Raw genomic sequence first — 8,805 nt, forward strand, 5'->3', positions numbered from 1 at the left:
TGGTTCCTTAGTTCATCGAACCATTGAAAATAGGCCACACACACCCATGTTCTTACAGCCCATCAGGTGGTGGATATGTACATTATTTTCAATAGTTAATTACATATTTAATAAAGTAATTGACTACTAAACACATTAATCCCAACATTCATATACAGCTACCGTTATAACTCACCATGGGGTTTGACAGTCTGAAGTTGCTGGTGACTCATCAAGGAAGCTAAATATAGGAATATACACACTTTACATACAACTAACAGCTTGACATTGTGTTCAATTCAGTTTATTTCCTCCCTTGAAGACACGGTAATCCTTCCAACCTTCCTCATGTTGTGACTTTGTTAGGATGTCTTAACAAACTTGCCATTATGTCCATAATAATAATAAACGTATTATTATTATTATTATAGAATATCTTATTTTTGACACAGGTAGATTAGATAGATTGTTGTTTGTTTGATTTTACTTAAATTATTTGCAGCTACACCTCTGTCAGTCCTGAAACGTTGATGTTCTCAATGTGTTACGTTTTATTTGGCTTCAAACACTGAATAACAATCAAGTAAGCAACAGTTAAGATATACTGTAGGGAGAGCTTAGCATTTCAGCATATAACAAAAGTAAAATTTGCAAAATCCTCAAACATGTAAATAAAGCAAGGGGGCTGGGGTAAGGGTTTGGCCCTTAATGATTAACATGTATTTAATAATTAAACTGCTTGAGACAAACTATTTCCTTTAGACATTTTGGTGACCGGTGGCAGTCTAAAGCACTTTCCTGAGGGAAGCAAATCAAATTCAACGTGCGATGGATGGCGACATTTTTAGATTGTCCCATTAACACATTTAAAACGGCACTTATCTGTCCATGTATATCACTTTTGATTAACAGAGGAGCATCTGTCTTCATAACCATCTCAGATAACGGCCATCGGAGATACCTGTTGGACACATGAACATCTTTTAGCTGAGATTCATATTTAATGCATTAAAAAACGTCCCTGCTTCCCAATATTTAACATCACCAGAACATGGCAAATACAAAAAGAAGGATCAAGCTGAGCCCCTGAGTGGGTGTTGTACTTTCCAAGCCCTGAGACAAAGGAAATACATATCCTGTGGATTTCAGTGAGCTGCTGTCATCCTCTTGCTCTTCTCCCATCCCAGTTATTGTGTTCTCGAACGTCTCTGCTTTAATCCCTCATTTGTTTTGAGAAGGTATGACAAGAGCAGGAGGGATCGATCCCCGATGAGGACACATAAAAAGCACACTCGGCTTTCGCACTGATATAAAATGCAAATGGTTTTACCTGATATGTCTTGCCAATAAAATGTTCTCCTACTGTATAGCTGTCAACCAATGAGGGCTTGGCTCCGGTGCTCGAACATAAACTGACGTGAGGGATGAGCTTTATTCTGTTTGTACAGGCAAATCTATATTTAAAGTGCGTTTAATGAACAGCTCCATCCCCGATGTATCAAGAAGAACAAAGCGCATGAATAATAAGAAAAATAAAACATGAACAAACATGTTTTTATTTCGAAAAACTTGCCTAGAGCTTGTGTACCTGCAAACATAAAAACAACACCCGGATAGTCTCTCTATTTGAGCCGTGAATGTTTTGACAGAAACCACATTTATATTTACATTTCTTTCTCTGCTCGTCTGATCCCGTTCAAGCTGGAGACTCCATCCAATATCCTCGTCCCTCTGAAGCTGCGAGCTCTTCGGGTGCATGCTGCAGACATCCATTTATTCATTGCGCTGCCAAACCGACACTGGACTGCTCCTGTGATGTCAGTCCATATATAACTAACTTCACTTCTGCTACTTGCATGCTGGAGAAGCAAGTCTTATTCATAAGCATGAAAAGTTAGCCAAGAAAGTTTCAGACACTTCCATGCTAAATAACAATGACATGATTTCCTGTTTTGGGAGGGAATGTGGCATGAAATTCTCAAATATAAACGTAGTTGCGATGGCCAAGGCATGGGATTGTTTCGAGGTACTGTGTTGCGTTTCAGGATAATGTAAATGTACCAGTGTGGTGTTGCTTTGAAACCAATCTTTGCCTTGAGTTACCTGAAACTAAAGTGGTATGAACAAAAAAGAAAAATGCAGGAAGAAAATGGTCTATTGATGGTAGCTTAACAGCAAAAGATAAAGAGCAAAGTAAAACATGTTAAAAAGGGAAAAGATCATAATATACAAAAGTATCTCCCTGAACCATATGATCAAATGTAAAACAGAGAAAATACATTTCTGTCTCTATAACCAGTCTGTTTCAAATAACTGCCTGTTTTTTTTCTGCAGTTGACACATTAAAGTGTTTGGCTATTGAATAGACCAAGGTCTCCTCTTGCTCTCTTGTTGTGGTTATGAACTGCACACGTAGAGAACTACATGTGACAGTTATTGACAAGCTGTCCACAGTTCCCCCAACAACAGCACCATCTGTTCCATAATGAAAAGTTGATGTCAGAACACTATCGGTATATTACTTATAAAGTGAAATAAATCATTAATGCCTGCAAAATGGTGCTTGTGATTGTTGTAGTTTGCTGTTGTTTTGCGAGTTTCACTTGTGAATTGGACACAACAAATCGTCAGCAGACAGGTGAAGGATATTCATCTGTGTGGAGTAAGTTTTCCTCTAAGGGATCTGCTGATTGTGACCTTGTTTATTTAGAAACTCTCGCAAGATGGTAAGACACTGTCCTTGAATTGCTAATGGAATGGGTCTTTGGGCAGCGGGTCTTTTGAGAGTTTTTGACAGTTTTCACAAATCTAGGGTTATTATCTAGACACTTTCCATTTGTAAAAAGCGGCCATAATTGTATTCTTCAAAAGCTGTAATAATTAAAATTACTGGTACGATATGATTTTTGAGTGATGGCCCCAGCGTTGTCTTCAATAGACCCTTTTCACAGCAGTCATTTTGACACGTGACATCTAGAAAAGCACAGGTGTAATTCATATCATTAACAACAGCTGGGTCCATTTCATTGTCCCTGTTCCCGGGTTCTCTTATTGAGAATGCTGACTCACTGACATGTCTATTTCTTCAATGTTATTGGTGGAAAATTCACTTATTTAAACATTCCTAGCTTATGTGAGAATCAAGATATTTGTTACAGAACAGTGCATGTTTAGCTGTGCCAATGGTGCATTCACATGCACCTCAGTTGGTAAGTTGTGCTTCCGACTTGGTGGTGTTCATGAGCTTCGAGTTCATGGAAATAGCAGGGAGATCTCACAGTTTTAATGATGTTCAGTCTTGGCCCATAGCGCTAGACATTGAAGCAAATGTCATAGTGGCCAAACTGTGGTATTACACTAAAGGCTTGGACCCAAAAATAGTTTTCCCCATTGATTTACATCGGATACCTCTATAACTGAGCATATCATTTTTTGCTAAATAACCTATCCAGTACTAACTCGTAACCCTTATTTGAATCACCAGGGTAGTGAAATGCCCTAAAAGTTCAATTCAGAGTTATTTTCTCTCTCCGTTCATTTGACTGTGCCGAGAGCGGAAGATCGGTGGCCTTAGTAAAACTCAAGTGTGCATGCTCTATGGACCAAGAAACAGGTACTTTTTAAAAATCTACAGGTGCTCCATTTTGGGCTTCACGCACCAATGAGCAACACTCACAGGAATGAAAAAGCCCCTGTCTCCAACGCTTTATGCCACACAATTTCACCTAGTTTCATGAAAAATTGGGTATGTTGTTTTCCCGTACAGACTCCCTTTCTTTACCCTACTTGCAGGTTATGGGGTACCTTGTTAAATGGCATATGGAAGAAAAAGTGAAATGTTGTGTGACCAAATCTTTGAAATGTTTTTCACAAGCAAGTGAGGATCACTTTGTTATTTATTGCAAAATTACCAATATGTCTCGTATGGCCATGTGCACAACCAACCCAGTCTCATAAAAAAACTAGGGCTGTCAAACGATTACAATTTTTAATCAGATTAATCACAGCTTAAAAATTAATTAATCATGATTAATCACCATTCGAACTATGTCCAAAATATGCCATTTATTTATGTATATTGTTGTGGGAATGGAAAGATAAATGAAAGAAGGCGGATATATCAATTTAACATACAGTATCTATGTTTATTATAACATTTTTCTGCATGTCAAAATGAAAGACAACCCACACACCTATCAATCATCAAACCGTGGGGTCTTAATTCATTACGTGTTGATTTCTATCAACGGGGGAGTACTTCAGGAAAGTCGACAGAGGGGGGGGGGGGGCTAGTGGAGTACTTCGTGACCACAGAGTGTGAACGTTGTGATCAGCTGTTTTAGCGCAGTTCTCCAGTGAAGGGGGGAGTCTCCCTCCGCAGCCGGTTGGCGTAGTTTTGGCACAGTTCCGTTGTACAGACCGACGTTAACAGCAGCCCTGTCTGTGCACACGGAGACCGACTCTGTCGTCCGGTGATCTAACCGCCTTCTGGAAAAGCTTCACAAGTACGTCGGTACGCAAATGCGCTTTGTGACACAAGTGACGGTACGCATTTCAGATTACGCACATAACCTGCGTACCAGTTATGTGCACCCCTGTACCAGAGCCATATTATTATTATTATATGGCTCTGCCCTGTACTACAGCAAAAGTATTCTGCGTCGGGACTTCCTGCAATGCACCACGCCGTTATTAAGATGTTCTATTGAGAAGACGATCACTACGTGACAAAAGTTTTCAAAACCGTGGCGACTGAAATCAATCTTACTAACTGCTGTCTGTGCAATTTACTCCGCGCGAGTTGGCAGACTTTATTTTGCTTACTTTAACTTCATTTTTCATGGTGGGGCTAAGCCATTTCTTCGTATGGGTGTAGCCTACCCCAGCGCTGCCACTGGTGGCACGTATGGGGCGGGCCATTCTGCACATGCGTTAAATGCGTTAAATATTTTAACACAATTAATTCAACAAATTAATTACCGCCGTTAACGCGATAATTTTGACAGCACTAAAAAAAACGTGTAATAACTACGTTGTTCCACAACGTAGGACGTAGTATTTCTACAAAAACGCCTCTGAAATTGTAAGATCCCTACGTTTTGTTTCACCATTCATTCCGATGGCTGGCGTCTATGTCACGTGATCTTCACATTTCTCCCTGCAGAAAAAAAAAACATGGCCGAACTTCGTTTTATTCTCGGTGTAAAATGCCTATTTAAAGTTACTTTGGCCATTAAAATGCCTTTTGATGTCATTTGATGCGAGAAATATGAGTTGTTATTTCAGATTATGTGTGCAGTGGATGTACATGATCTTTAGTTTGCTAGTTATTACGAAGATTACTTCAGGAAATTGTGTCGATACAACGTTTTCATTGTTACCAAGGTGGTTGCTAGTGCTGCTATCGATATTATTTATGTTGTGTAACAGTTTAATGGTGTAATCTTTATTGCTACCCCCTTCCCCGTCAATGTATAGTGTTGGTCCACAGCGCAAACGTATTAGTTTAACAAAATCCGCATCTAAAATTGTGGCATAGATATGTTATTTTCCCCTGTGCAATTCCAGTCTCACATCTCACATCACATCGTCATAAACAAATACCGGAAACAGACTGAAAACACTTTATTGTTTGAGTGTGCTTGCTTTTTTCTTTGAAAGTCATCACATAACGGCATTGTAACACACGGTTCGGCTGCATTAAATATTACATATATGCCGTAGTTCTCTATTTATAGAGCCCTGATGAGAAGACTTCTAGACAAACATGAGGAACTGCCGCCAACACTGAAAACGTGACATGGATCATAAATATATCAGCCATTAAACAACATCTTACATTTCTTTTCACACAATACGTCTCCTTGCAGTATCAACACTAATTCGGCTGACTTTTATATTTGATCCAATTGGTAGATAGGCTGTATTTACACCATAAAGGTGCACAGCTGATATAAAGGGACACCTAGTGGTTAAAGCATGTTATTGAATTTCATTATTTTTATTATTAGATATGAATAGGATCCCTATAAAGTATATTCATTACTCGTTATTCTCTACTAATAGTTTATTAAAGACTGTATATAATGACTATTTTGCACATCCCTTTCAAGATTTCAAGATTTTCTAAGGTTTATTGACATATCATATACACAAAAGGTGTAGTTATGCAATGAATGAAAAACTGTGTATACCTCCAGCAATGTTAACTATGTTGAAGCACTTATTTTAACTGATATTATACATATGTATTATACTCTTATATAAGATGTATGTAAATAGTATAAGAAATGTTCAGAATACGACAGTTTAATGGTGGAGGTACACACATATTGATAGTCTTGTAATGCACTGTTGAGGAACCTGCGACCAAAGTTTTTCATCTCCGGCCTTGTTAGGTATTGAACAATCAATAAATAAAGAACACAGAATTATTAAATATAAAACACAGAATTTGTGTGATTATACTAAATGATTTACAAATAAACACCACTGCATATTTACAACTGTTACACATGCTGATGTAACGCAAATGTTTCCAACTTGGGATCAATAAAGTATATCTTATCTTAAGATGATCGATGGCTACTGCCATATTTGCAAAATGTGCCTCTGAACCCAACACGTTCTCACTCCTATCCCGTCATATCTTGACGGACGGTCAGGCCCCCTCCCCGTCGCTATATTACGTACAGGGTACCCCTTGCCCGTCAGGCTTCTACGGGCAGGGCGTCCCATAGACCTTGATTGCGGACAGCGGACCCCTTGACCGTCAGGCTTCTACGGGCAGGGCGTTCCATAGACCTTCATAATGCCTATTTTAAGGTTCATTTGGCCATTAAAATGCGTTTTGATGTCATTTTATACGAGTAATGAGTTTTTATTTCTGATTATTTGTGCAGTACATGTACATGATGTTTAGTTTGCTAGTTATGCCGAAGATTACTTCATGAATGTGAACACATTCATGGTTGCTAAGGTGGTTGCTATGGACGCTGCAATGCTGAGTAATGAGTTTTTATTTCTGATTATTTGTGCAGTACATGTACATGATGTTTAGTTTGCTAGTTATGACGAAGATTACTTCATGAATGTGTACACATGGTTGCTAACGTGTTTTTGGTGGAAATGTGTTTTTTCACAGAAAAGTCACCCTCTGTACTTGGACTTATTGGGAGAATCTAAAGGCAAGAACATCCCACATATTCATTTAGGTCTTTATTTTAGACCTTTAGTGTTGCCGTCTATGAGGAAAATGCATGGGGCTCAGAGCCTCGTATTTTTAAAATCTTTTTTTCCTTCTAATTTGTTATTCTTTTCAAAATAACACACTGTTATTTACTCACCAATAACACACAATTATCCTTGCTTTTATTTATTGGTTTAATTCCATAATCTCTGTCTTTTTTGGCGTTCGTCAGGAACTGAATTTCAAAATAAAAATAACCGGAAACAGACGTAGGCCTATAAGGGACATTTCGAGCATCATTGCGATTGTCAACATTTTTGAGTTTTGGATGGCCGAAGACACTACACTACCCATAATCCCCAGCTATCGTTTAGGACTACAGTCCCCGTGATTACTCTTCAATGTCTGGGATTGGATGTTGGAGTGGCAGTGCGCCAAGGTTACGCCGAGCGTCAAACAGCTGTTTCAAATGGAACGAAACCACGCCAGACTATCCAAAACTGGAATCGAACGCCCCCCCAGAACTACACACTACACTATTGTGTTTCGCAAAATGTTCTATGGGACGTCTCTACTGAACGTTTTCGTTTTCCCCACAATTAGAAGTTGCCAGTATTAAACACATTGGTGTTATCAAATGTAAAACATATAATTAATAAATGGATGAAAATCGCTGTCCATAATGCGCAGCATCAATATATAGCATTAATATATACCCACATGACAGCTCATTGATACTTTGTAATTCTACTCCCCTACAATTCAGAGGTTAACCTGGTATTTTTACTCCACTACACTTATTTGAGTTACTTTGCAGATTCTGATTAATGATATGAAATATAAACAACCCTTAAATCAGACTTTAGTTACACCTGAGTAAAATTCAGGGAAGGTGATTGTCAAGTGCCAACAATCAGGAGAGATATTTGATAGTTGGTGCTTGAGAAGACTAAACATGTATCTGCAATTGACATTAATGGAAACGAGTAATAAAGTATATTAATTACTCGTTATTCTCTACTAATAGTTAATTAAAGACTATATATTATGGCTATTTTGCACATCCCTTTCAAGATTTCAAGATTTTAAAGGTTTATTGACATATCATATACACAACTACGGTGTAGTTATGCAATGAATGAAAAACTTGGGTCACAGGTTCCTCAACAGTGCATTACAAGACATCTATCAATATGTGTGTACCTCCACCATTAAACTGTCATATTCTGCACATTTCTTATTCTATCTAGAGTATAATCCATATGTATAATATCAGTTAAAATAAGTGCTTCAACATAGTTAACATTGCAGGAAAGCAATATATTAGACGTTAAGTACTTTGTCAGGCTTAATATTTATCTGTAGATAGATACCCCCAAAATTTATTTCTTATTTAAAAGATTACCTTAATCTGTTATTTAATGTTTAAATAAAGGTTAATTCGTTTTTCTGTTTTGCACCTCCTCCTATTCATATCTTTGTACATCCTGCACTAAACTGTTTTATTGTAGAGATGACTTATAGTATCTTCTTGATTTTTTATATTCTATATTTCTATCACAGACCTTCTACTTTCCCCCTATGAAAGTATATGTACTCTTAATATTTTTTTAATCAAATATAACACATAAAAACAA

Source organism: Pseudochaenichthys georgianus, chromosome 17, assembly GCF_902827115.2.
Source record: "Pseudochaenichthys georgianus chromosome 17, fPseGeo1.2, whole genome shotgun sequence".
NCBI classification, from domain to species: Eukaryota; Metazoa; Chordata; class Actinopteri; order Perciformes; family Channichthyidae; genus Pseudochaenichthys; species Pseudochaenichthys georgianus.